This window comes from Gopherus flavomarginatus, chromosome 5 (genome assembly GCF_025201925.1).
Source record: "Gopherus flavomarginatus isolate rGopFla2 chromosome 5, rGopFla2.mat.asm, whole genome shotgun sequence".
Taxonomy (NCBI): domain Eukaryota; kingdom Metazoa; phylum Chordata; order Testudines; family Testudinidae; genus Gopherus; species Gopherus flavomarginatus.
Window position 1 is genome coordinate 35,991,095 of NC_066621.1, and position 12,805 is coordinate 36,003,899.

Genomic DNA, 12,805 nt, shown 5'->3' on the forward strand with positions numbered 1-12,805 from the left:
CAATTCATTGGGCTGTGGAACCCAAGTCCCTTGCCTAGCAAATGCTATTTAAGTTGAGGGTGAGTCCCTCCATTGGGGTATGCCAGGTTCACACAATAAGGATAACAACTCTTCATTACTCCTGCCCAATAACAAGGAGACTGGAGATCCAACACCTTCATCAAGGGATCATTTGGGGAGGCAATCCCATCATGCTGAGCGCCTAGGCAGGGTGGGTGTGTCCATGCAAACGAGATCAGATTGTGAAGTCTTTTTCCACAGCTCACCACTAGATGTCAGGGGAGAGCTCATTCAGACTGCTTACATCTGCTTTCCTTTAACCTGTATATAACTCTCTTATTTCTCTTTCCTAGTTGATAAACCTTTCGATAGTTTCTTGCAGGGCGTTGTCTTTGGTGTAAGATCTAGGGCACCAACTGATCTGGAGTAAGTGACTGGTCTCTTGGGACTGGGAGCAACCTGTGATTTTTGGTGTAAATGACCATTTATCACTAAGTCCAGTTTATCTGGGTGACAAGATAGAGTGGAGCGTCTGAGGGACTGTCTGTGACTCCGAGGGAACACTGGTATAGTGATCCAGGAGATTACGTTTGGAACTTGGTTGGTGAAATCTAATGATAGACACTCCACCAGTTTGCAGTGTCTGCCCTGTGTTTGACAGCCTGCCCTGAGGTTGGCACTCATGAGCCATTCCAGATAGCGTGACGGGGACAGCTGGGCTTGCGGCTGATGCACTGGGATGGGACCCAGGAGATCTGGCTTCAATGTCTGCCTCTCCCACAGGCAACCATAGGGAATGATGAGCTGTCCTTTGTCCAGTTAAACCATGAGCTCTCTGGGGCAGGGACTGTCCCTTAGCCTGTGCAGCTCTTGGCACAGCGGGGCCCTGATCTGAGACCTGCTCTGTGTGTACCAGGCTGCACAGCCTCAGGGCTGCTCTAACTAGCTCCCAGCTGGACAGCACAGAATGGCTCTGACCCACTCCCTCCCTCCCATTGCAGGGCAGCATAGACCTGCCAATCAGGGACTGTTGGTTCAGTGAGGGGGTGCCCAGGGTGTGGAGATAAGAGAGACCTAGCCACTAACAGTGAGCGAGCAGTGGTGTTAGGAATGGGGGGAGGGTGTGGTCAGGACTCCTGGGTCCTATCCCCAGCTCTGCTGCTGATGGGCCAGATGAACACTGTGCATCAGTTTCCCCCTCTGGAGAGCAGGGGCTGCCCTGCGCTCATGCTGAGTGAGGTCTCCTGTGGGTGGGAGGACTGCAGCAGCAAGAGGCACAAGCTCCTGGGTGGAGAGGTGCCAAAAGGTGGCTTGCAGGGGTTCCCCATCTCGGGGTGGGGGCCGCCTTCCTGAGCCAGAGCAGGAGGGGTTGAGATGGGGCTTCCCCTCCTCCCCTCCCACATCCAGGGCCATCCTTAGGCATACGCAGCATATGCAGCTACGTAGGGCACCAAATTGCCCCATATTTCACAGTGTCCTAGCCAGCTGCGTGCTGCATACGTGCTAGCACCAGTCCTTGTGACCAGCCACGTCCCTCAGCTGGCCCCTCCTGCAAGTGGCAGGGCTTTCCCTAGGAGGATGTGGGGCCTCAGACAACTCCCTCTGCCCTGCCTCTTACCATTCCCCTGCTCTGCCCCAGCCCACCTCCATTCCACCTCTTCCCCCAGTGATGCCTGCACTCACCGGCAGTGGGGGGAAGTGGAGCAACCTGGCCCCAGCCCGCTCTACTCCATCAGCTCCCAGGGGCGGCACTCCACTTCCCGACGCCGGTGAATGCGGGGAAAGGATTGCCCCCTGCACTCACCGACGGCGGGAAGCAGTGTGACGCAACCCCAGGCCGCTCCACTTCCCTTGCCCTGGCCCCAGCCTTGTTGCCCCCCGGCTCTAAGTGCCCACCAATGCCAAGATGCACTGTCTGGCCCTGAGATGGAGACCATAAGCAGGGCCACCTGGGCATCAGTCACATGCTCCCAGGTCATGGCCAGCCCCTCAGAGCAGGACAAGGCTGCAGAGCCAGCCAGGCAGGGTCCGGTGCCAGCTAATTAGTGCCATTAATGAAGTGTGAGTCTCAGTCGCCCCTGCAACCTGCCACCAAAGGCTGGGAGGTCACCCATGGGAAGGGGGGATAAAGTAGGACCTACCTGAAGTGTCTGCAGCGAGAGTCAGGCAGGGGTTAGGATGGAGTGAGCCCCCGCCTGGTGTCCAATCACTGCCCGGTCTCTGGAGAAGGAGTAAAGCCAGGAGGAGCAGGACGCTGATTTATAACAGTGGCAAGGGAGGAAACAGCAGGGGAGGGGTGGGGGGTGGAGGCACGTGGTGTGAGCCAGTGGGGAGGGGAGGCAGATACCATCTAACCCTGTGGCACTCTAGCTAGCGCTTGCCGCAGCCCACCTCCAGGCTCCACCTCCAAGCCTCAGGCCCCTTGGGCCCAGCTGGGTTGGGAAGAGCTGACATCTAGCCTGGGATCCTGTGCTCACATGACCAGCTAGCTTCACCCATGGCTGCAGACTCCGTTAAGTGAAAGCCCAAGGATGGCCCTTGTGGACAGGGACAGGGCACCTGCCATCCCAGGGTGGGGAATTCACGGGGTTAGGAGTGCGCGTCTGCAGGGACAGGCTGTTGCGACCAAGTGCCTTGGTTGGGAGAGTTGGGGAATAACGTGTTAAGAGGCAGCGTTGCCTAGTCGATAGAGCAGTGGATTGGCAACCAGGAGACCTGCTCTGCCCATGACCTACTGGGTAACTAGAATCAAGTCTTTTCCCTGCCCTGTGCCTCAGTTTCCTCCCCCATCCTGTTTCTGGCTGGTCTGTTTAGACTGTAAGCTCTTTGGGGCAGCGGTTGTCTCACAGGATGGCTGTACAGTACCCAGCATGAGGGGGAGGGGGATGACGAGGTTGATCACAGATGGGTCCTGGAGGTGCTGCTGGTCTGCCGCCCACTCCTTTCCTCTCCTTTGGGGGTCATGAGGGAGGTGAGTTAAAATTTGCCGCCTGGTTCCGTCCGTATGACTCAGCAGGCATGTGGTTAGACAAAACTACCGACCAGCGAGACTGGGAAATGGCAGGAGGTTTTGATCAGCTGCCAGGGGTTGGCTCCAGGTGATCAGTGCAGGGTTAAACAAAGAAGTCGTCCCTGGCCCGGGTAGCACGCTGACCTGAGCTGTGGGCTGACAGCAGAGGCAGAAAAGGAGGAGAAAAAACATGTGTTGCCCAGCAACCAGTGATGGAGAGAGGCAGGTCGAGAAGGGGTCATTTTGGAGAGGAAAATGTGGGTTTGGGTTAAAGGAAGAGGGAGCATTTCTGAGAATCAGATCCCAGGGGGGAGCAGGTGGGTTTGTTAATTGAGCAATCAAAGGGTAGCTCAGCCCACAGGATCCTCGATTAGTGCCTGTTAGAAACCACTGCTACAGGCGAGGGGACAGCAATACAATGAGACCAAGTTTGTCCCAGAGTTTGCTCCACCCCCCAGTATTTGGGGCCTTGCCGGGTTATTTCCAATTTCATTTCCCTGGTGCAGTCCTGTTTATTTACTGAATTCTCCCACACAGTCCTGTGCCCCTGCACCAACAGGAACAATCAGCAGCTGTCTGTTTCCTTGCTCAGAAATCCCGAAACCTGCATCTCCAGCCAGTCCTGTGCCCCAAGGAGTTCAGCTCCTCACATCCATGCTCACAACTCCTGCCCTTGTTGTCTGATGCCTTCCTGCCTCTCACAGAATTTGTCAAGCAATCCCCCCTGTGTTTGCTGTCAATCCCAGCCAGGGAAACCCTTCCAACCACACAGCTTAACTCAGTTCAGGCTTTGCCTGGTGACTGATTTTCTTGGGAGGTGGGATCTATTGTCTCCAGCTATCATGACATAAAAGGATACATGACAATCGGGGCGAGGCATCCCAGCGGGGATCTAAACCACAAAGAATGAGCAACTGAATCAACTAGTTGCCTACAATATCATTGTACTTATAAAAGTGTAGTGAATAAGGTCTTTTAGGGAAGCCGGGAACACCCTGGTGATTAATATAATTGTGAGATGTCTGTGTGACACTGTATGGAATATGGGTGACCATTTACAATATTATTGATTCCAATATCACAAAATTGCAATTAATCTTATACCAGATAGGTGATGTAAGTGACCAGTGGAACAGGTACAATTTGTGAAATATGATAAGCTTGTTTATATGTATGTATCCTCTTTGTATCATGAGTGCAAATATGTGATATCTCAAACTTGTGCTGTGTATCTAGGTGACACTCCCAGACAGATTAGCATCAGCACTATCCAGCCCGCTTGATGGCCTATCAAGCCTATGAGTCAGCAGGACATGTAGGGACATGTCTGTGGACAGGGAACTGCAAATACTTTTCCATGCCCATATGCTGTGAGCTTGTATTTGGGACAAAGGATGCACAAGCCACATGACAAAGGATATAAAAAGGTAGCTGCATCACATCCATTTTGTCTTCAATCCTGTGTCTCATCTCTGGAGCAACTTCTCTACAAACTGAAGTTTTGGACAAAGGACTGATAGATCCATCCAAGCTTTGGATGTGTTCCAGAGGGACTTCACAAGTCAGCAAACTCACCAATGCTGCTAAAAACCTGATATATGGACTCTGAAGTCACATGTCTGTATCTGATTGCTTTGACCATTTAACAACTCTCTTCTCATTCTTTCCTTTTATAATAAAACCTTTGGTTTTACATACTAAAGGATTGGCTGGCAGTGTGGTATTTTGGGTAATATCCAAAGTAGTACTGATCTGGTAATGCAGCTTGCCCTTTCGGGATCAAACTAGTATTTTGTATAATGTATAAAGTTTTAAGTAACTTCTCGCTTTACCGGATCTATGAGCCAGTTGGGAGCCAGAGAACTGGAATGCAATAAAGAGATCTGTTTGATTTCTTTTTTGCAGCTTCTTGATAACCAGCGTGGGGGATCAGAAGCAGTTTGTGACAGGTTGGTGAATCTAACGTCACTGTGAACCACCAGTTTTGGCTGCCTGCCCTGACCCTGGCATTTTCAGTGTGGGCTACTCTAGGCACCTCGGGTCACAGTCTATAATATCACTGCATGTGGAATCATGGATACTCACGGACATTCAGCTTCAAAGTCTGTGACCAAACAAAGGGAGAAACAGATTTTACTCCAGGTGGGCAGGGAGGGCAGCTGTCTCCCTGTCTCTAATGGACGTGGGACATTGTGGACCCTAAACAATGGAAGCCCCAATTACATATGAGTCAGCAGGGGGATGGGAAATCCATAGGAAGACACACACACACACACACAGGGGAGAAAACCCCCCAAAGAATACTTGTAAAATGTTTACTGGACTAGAAAAAGAAGGGGAGAGACCCCCTAGTTATCCATCACTGCAGGGGCGTAGGGTAAAGCGCCTTCAGAGCCTGTGAAAGTTGGAGCCATTAGCTTGTGGGGCTAGAGATGCTGACCATCTGGTGTGAGTAAGAAAACTGCTTAGACAAAGATTGTGACTGGCCAAAAGAAAGGTTTGGACCCTAGGAAGCGGGTTTGTTTTGTTATTTTGTACCCATGCCCTGTCTTTTCCTCTAGCATAGTATCACTAAGCGCAGGGCTCTCCAAATTTTTTCCCTGACACTCACCGGTACAACTGCAATAGGTGCAGTGATACGTGTGGAGGCATGTGGGGTCACGTTCCCCTCCCCACAATTTGCTGCTTGGCTTGTACTGAGCACGCTCACATGGACTGAGCATGCTCAGTGAAACTGCTGAAGCTGGCTGCCCTCATGCTGCCCTCACCCTCCACTATTGGCAGGCATGGGCCCTCTCTCCCTGCGGCTCACTTACTGGCACTTCTGGAGGGAAATTATGAATGTTAATTATTACTCTCACGCTGTAATGCAGGGATCAGCAACCTTTGGCATGTGGCCCATCAGGAAAATCTGCTGGCAGGCCAGGACAGTTTGTTTACCTGCAGCCGCTGCAGGTTCTACCGATCGCAGCTCCTACTGGCCACAGTTCGCCATTCCAGGCTAATCAGGGCTATGGGAAGTGGCGGCCAACACATCCCTCGGCCCACGCCGCTTCCCACAGCCCCCATTGGCCTGGAACGGTGAACCATGGCCAGTGGGAGCTGCGATTGGCTGAACCTGCAGACACTGCAGGTAAACAAACCGTCCAGGCCTGCCAGCGGATTTCCCTGATGGGTCACGTGCCAAAGGTTGCCAATCCCTGTTGTAACTAAACAATATACGTGTTTCCTCTTCATTTCAATGGAAGCACTTGTAATGAGAGAATTCCTTAGTAATATGCCCCTGAGAAATGCTTCAAGATCTTTGAAACCAGTTTTAGTCAGACTACACTTTAAAAAAAACAGATGAGCGCAAAATGTGGTGTTCAAACAGAGGAAACACAAATTCATACCAAACTGAATAATAAGCAAGCAAACAATGTTAACAACATGGTTAACAAAACACATTTTGTAATTATTTGTTGATTTTTAAAACAGAAGAGTTGTCCAAGTCTGTGTAAGTAAAGACCAAACCCTTCTCTGCTAATTAGAACAGAATCAAAGATTGTCAATAAAAGTATACAATTATTCACGGACCAGCAGTCTTCTTAATAGGGTGGATGTGCCTGTTTCTTCTTGCACAACTTTTCCAGCTGGGTTTGTGTTAGTGAGGCTCAACCTGATCTCCTCTTCAATTTTCATCCTTGCTTTTTTGATAGCTGCTGGTGCTGAAAATCCAGCTTCACAAAGACATGTTGTTGCACCAGGAAGGAGGACAGGCTGAGGATGCCCCACCCTGGTGAATGATGGATGGGTGGGGAGGGAACCCTGCAATGGAGGGGGTAGGTGGCTCCTAGCATGGTCAGCAGAGATGGCATGGGGGAAGGAGACAGCTCAGTGCTCTGGGGAGGGGTATACCTGCCCCCCCACTGCAAAACATTACACCCACTCCCTGCCACCAGCAACCGAATTGGAGGGGACAGCTCTGTGCACCAGTAGGGGGATCTCCAATTCTTCCCACTGCAAAATAGCCACCCTGTACCCTGATGCCTGCAAGCTAGATGCTGAGGAAGGGAGGAGGAAACCTTCCAGCTGCACCTCTGCTGCTCCTCCATCCCCAGCTTCCCATCCTGTAAAATCCCTTTCTTCCAGGCCATTCCCCTCAAACTCTCCCCACACATGGTCTCCAGGCAGGCTCTGTCAGGCAGGGCAGGTGGAGTGGGCTGTGTGCCCTGGAGCCGCACTGAAGGGCCAGGGTAGTTTGGACGGGGAACAATGCCCCTACATGCTCCATCCCCCATCTCCACCCTTGCCGGCAGACCTCCCAGGACTGTGTTGCATCCCACAGAGTGGGAACCCCTGACTTAACCCTCTGTTCTTTAACTTAATCTTCATTTTCCCATAAACCATATCAGGGCTGTTGTACCAATGTAGGTGTGAGTCCCCAGCTAACCTATGAGGCTGGTGTGTGCTCTGTCTCTCTACAGGTAGCAAACATAGCGGTTTCAGTGAGTGTCCCAGGAGAGGGACTGAATGCTGCAGGGAGACATCCCTGGGGAACGCAGGGACTGGGGTGGACTGATTATTACCAGCAAGGCAAGGTTTGGACTGGCAGCCTCTTGAAGAGTTTGCCGGGAAAGCAGACAGGCTGGGAGCTGACACATGGTCTCATTACCAGGAAAGCTCACTGTTGCTGAGGAAGAGGGGTAACACAATGACTCTCCGATCTGGGTGTATTGAAATACTCCTGCCATTAAACCATTCAGCGGCAATCAATAAAGCTAACAGAATGTTAGGAACCATTGACAAGGGAATAGATAATGAGACAGAACTAAGTCAAATATGATGATGATTACTAAAAATCTTATTCATCATATAAAAAAGTTCTACCAATCCCAAGGACTGCGATCCCAGTCCTGACTGGACCACCGTGAATATAACATTGGACAATAACCTATGGACTAATTCTGAAAGAACTCTTTGCAACTACAAATCTCACCACCTCCTCTATGAATCGGAATCTCAAGAATTGTACTCGTGCCTGTATGTATGCTGATCGTTAAACCATATTCTCTCTCTTTCCTTTTTAAATAAATTTTAGTTTAGTTAATAAGAATTGACTGTAAGCATGTATTTGGGTAAGATCTGCAATATTCATTAACCTGGGATGTAATGTGTGCTATCCTTTGGGATTGAAAGAACTTTTTTATATGATGAATACAATTTTCATTAATCCTTATCATACCTGACTTGGGTGTCCTGGTGGAGGCCTGAGGTTGGGTTACTTTACGGAAACTATGTTGTTGGTGTGACGCTGTACCCCATAATGCTTTATGGGAATATGACATAACTGGAATATGTTTTGTGCTGCCTGTGCCATGTAACATATCTCTGTAATGATTATGGTCTACTATATCTATTCATCCTATTTGTACACGTGTATTATTTTGAACTTGAGGTTAAGAATATTGGCTGTACATTTGCTTGATTTCTAAGGGTATAGCTACACTTGGGTAACGTGCAGGACATTGTGGATGGCTTTGCACAAATGGGTTTCCCTAACTGTGGAGGGGCGATAGATGGGATGCATATTCCTATTCTGGCATCACCCCACCTAGCATCCGAGTCATTAATTGGAAGGGGTTCTCCAGGCGCTAGTAGATCACCATGGGCGTTTCACTATTAACGCAGGCTGGCTCAGAAAGGTGCATGATGCACGCATCTTTCGGAACACTAGCCTGCTTAGGAAGCTGCAGGCTGGGACTTTTTTCCCTGAGCTGAAGATCACAGTAGGGGAAGTCGAAATGCCCATTGTGATCCTTGGAGATCCGGCTTACCCATTAATGCTATGGCTCATGAAACCCTGCACAGGGAGCCTTGACAGCAGAAAGGAACAGTTCAACTACAGGCTGAGCTGGTGCCAAATGACTGTGTAGTGTGCTTTTGGCCATTTAAAGGGCTGCTGGCGATCTCTGTATGGGAAGCTGGACTTGGCCGAACACAGCATCCCGCGGTTATATCCGTGTGCTGTACCCTCCATATTATTTGTGAAGGGAAGGGTGAAAGCTTCAGTCAGGCATGGACCTGCGAGGTTCCACACCTGGAGGCTGAATTTGCACTGCCAGAGAGCAGGGCTATTAGAGGTGCCCAGTGCCAGGCTGCAAGGATAAGGGATTCCTTGAGGGAGCAATTTGAGGCTGAATACCAGCAATAATGTCTGGTGCCCTGCATGGGAGTGAAGTGCAGTGGTTTCAATGTTAGTAGGAATCTGTGTTTGCTAAGCTGATTTGCAGTGCCTGTTGCTTTCCTGGGCTAAGGTATCTTTTACTTTATGCAATAATGAAGAATGTTTTCAAAGCCAATGAATCCATTTATTGAAAAGAAAATTCAAGTATTGGAAAGAAACACAACTTCTTGGGAATCAGAAAGGGCAAGGGGGTAGGGTGACGTATGTCCTGTCTGGAGTGCTGTGCAATGTGTGCTGCACTTCAGGATGGCTATACTGCATGGTGATGGGGGTTGAGTGCAGTGGGTAAGGGTCGTAGTTTTCAGGGCTGGATAGTGAAGATACAGGTGTTGGAGGCAGCTGGTGGTGGTAAGAACCCGGATATTGGGGAAAGTGGGTTGGAGGTGACATGGGGGCACAAGGGAAAGAGTTCTGGGACAAGGGCTGCGGGGCGGGGGGTGTGGGCGTGGTAGTGCTCCGCCTGCATGGCTACAAGCACCTGGATAGAGTCCTCTTGGCGCTCCATGATACTTATCAGCTGATCTGTGTTTTGCTGCTAGTGCTCTGTGCTTCGCTGCTGGTGTGCTGCGTTTTTCTGGAGGATCCTGCTTTCGCTTTCCTGCTTTCCTGGTACACTCCTATGCTTTTTGATTCCCTTTAAGAGATTGATGCATCACTTCCTGCAGCATCTCTTTGCTTTTTTGCGGCCTCTTCCTGAGTCTTTGCAGTCTCTCAGCCGGTGATAACAGGGACTGCTTAGATCTCAAGGTTGCATCTGTAAAGGCAAAATGCAACATTTAACAGAAGCAGCATTGTTTATATCAGACAGAGTAATGATTCCCCCACACTTAAGGAGGGCACGCACAGTCTACACAATAGCATAATTTTCCCATCCCAAAGAGAGCACACATAACCCACGGGAGCCGCAAAATGGTGTGTAAGGGGGACTGATTGTTTCATGGCTGTAGTGTCCTCTGGGTTTTGTTTCATGGCTGTACTGTCCTCTGGGTTTCCGTGCCTTGGGGAGAGCCAACAGCTGCAGGGGGCACCTACACTGAACACTGTCCCAACAATTTCCACAGGAGTTTGTCCTAGAAGATATCTCGCTGCTGAGGGTGACCTGGAAAGAAAAGGAGGGTCTTCTACTGCTATGCGGCTTCTGCCCTGGCCCATATGCAGCTTGCCTGTGTGCAGCAATGGTCCCCCTGCCCCTCACTGCAGATTGGTGTGGACAAGGTAGCCTGACTGGGACAAGGACCACGGTGGCTCTCCCAAGAAACTTGCTCAAGCGCATTGCCCACGTTCTGGATGAGACTTTCGAAGAGATCACTGAGGACAATTACCACGATGTGATAGACCACATCAATGTGGCTATTCCACATCTAGGCATGTATGCAGCCCTAACCCTCCTCTCCCAAAGAGCCCGCACTGAAAAAATTCCTTCCCGAAAAAAAAAAAAACGCTTACTGGGAACCTGCTCTTCTGTTTGTCCTCCACCATGTACCACCTGCTTTGACTGGTTTCCTTCTTCCTGGCTCGAGAAGAGCTCCTGGCCCCATGCTTCCAGGGATTTCAGGCTGTCTCCCCCCACCCCAGCACCCTCACTCCCACTTTCCTCCACCTCCTCTTCCTTCCTCTGCTCTGAAGTGTCCATGGTCATACTCGGAGTGGAGGTGGGGTCACCGCCAAGTATCGCGTCCAGCTCTTTGTAGAATTGGCAGGTTGCAGGGGCAGCACCGGAGTGGTTGTTTGCCTCGTGGGCTTTGTGGTAGGCATTCCGCAGCTCCTTCACTTTAATCCTGCACTGAAATGCATCCCAGTCATGGCCCCTTTCCATCATGGCCCTTGATATATACCTGAAAGTATCGTAATTTTTATGGCTGGAGCGCAGCTGGGACTGGACAGCTTCCTCCCCACAAACACTGATAAGGTCCAGCAACTCACCATTGCTCCATACTTGGGCTTGCTTGGCGCATGGAGGCATGGTCACCTGGAAAGATTCGCTGATAGCACTCCACGCCTGGCTGAGCAAAAAGGACGAGGATTTTTAAAATTCCTGGGGAATATAAAGGGCGGGTCTGACAGTTGGTCACCTGAGGCCAGGGCAGTAGAGTTCAAACTGATGACCAGAGTGGCTAGAACAGGCATTGTGGGACACTGCCGAATACTTCTGGAGGCCAATCAGAGCGCATTGGGCGGCCACACTGGTGCCACAGTGCAGCAGCAGTGGCGCAATAATCTTTATTCCTTTTGGGGAGGTGGAGTACCAGCAGCGCTGTAGCTGCGGAGATACAGTCCTGTTCATGCCTTGCCAGTGTGGATGGGGAGAGAGGTACAGTGCTGTGGGCGGCTTTATTGTGCTGTAACTCGCAAGTGTAGCCAAGGCCTTAACTTTGTGAGGCATTTGGCCAGCTTCTTTAGGAAGGAATTCACAAGGTTAAGTACCCAATCAGGAAGCACTTGGGGAACAATGCATCTTGGAATGCTCCAATCCACATAAGAAATCTTCCTGAGGACATACAAGATACCATGTGGACAATGGCTTCTGCCTGTAAAGACTGTGAGTCATGCATGGACATGTGACTTGCCCGGGTGACTCCAAAACTCCATTTTGTAGCTGGACATGCCATAGGAAGGAGGACGGGGTCTCCACCCACAAGAGAAAGTCTATTTAAGCCCAGGGGAGACCTCTCCATTTTGCCTTCAGCTGGCTAAAGCGTGAGCCTTTCCACCCCCAAAGATACCTGAAAGAAACTGGAACAAAGGGCAGTGACTGCAAGGGGTGTGAGTGATTGATGGACCCGGATTAACAGGCGATTAGCCTGTAAAAGGGAGCATTCTGGCACTGGTGAGGATCTTATCTGTATTCAGTTTGATTAGACATAGATTTGCGTATATTATTTTATTTTACTTGGTGACTTACTTTGTTCTATCTGCTACTACTTGGAACCAATTTAAATCCTACTTTCTGTATTTAATACAATCACTTTTTACTTATTAATTAACTCGGAGTATGTCATACCTGGGGGAGCAAACACCTGTGCATATCTCTCTATCAGTGTTATAGAGGGTGAACAATTTATGAGTTTACCCTGTATAAGCTTTATACAGGGTAAAACAAATCTATTTGGGTTTAGATCCCATTGAGATTTGGGCATCTGAGTGTTAAAGACAAGAATACTTTTGTTATCTGCTTTCAGTTAAGTTTGCAGCTTTGGGGCAAGTAATTCAGACCCTGGGTCTGGTTTGGAGTAGACAGGCATGTCTGGTTCAGCAAGACAGGGTGCTGGGGTCCTGAGGTGGCAGGGAAAGCAGGGATAGAAGTAGTCTTGGCACATTAAGTGGCAGCTCCCATGAGGGTTTCTGTGATCCAATCCATCACAGTTGGCCTTTGGGTTGCCAGTGAGATATTATAGAAGCTGTTTTGTGCAAGTTTGTTAAATCTAATTATTGGAATATCCACCAGCTTTGGGGATTGTCTGCCCCATTCTCTGCTGTTCACCCTAAATGAGTGACCTCAGTTGGCTCCCCTGGGACTCCGGTCAGAGCCCCACTCCCTAGCCAGCCCATCTGGCATCTCCTACTGCAGT

At 50.0% G+C, this 12,805-nt stretch overlaps 1 protein-coding gene across 2 annotated transcripts in view; it reads right to left on the reverse strand.

Annotated features, from left to right (window-relative positions):
* The window catches only part of GPR152 (G protein-coupled receptor 152), a 118,921-nt gene that overhangs the window by 7,482 nt on the left and 98,634 nt on the right, over positions 1 to 12,805 (reverse strand). The window contains exon 1 of one of the 2 annotated variants that reach the window (XM_050956387.1): positions 2,142 to 2,217. The exons of the other annotated variant lie outside the window; for it this stretch is intronic. The gene's annotated coding sequence lies outside the window, so the exon portion shown is untranslated. Of the gene's footprint in view, positions 1 to 2,141; positions 2,218 to 12,805 lie in introns of those variants that run through there. 2 annotated transcript variants of the gene reach the window in all.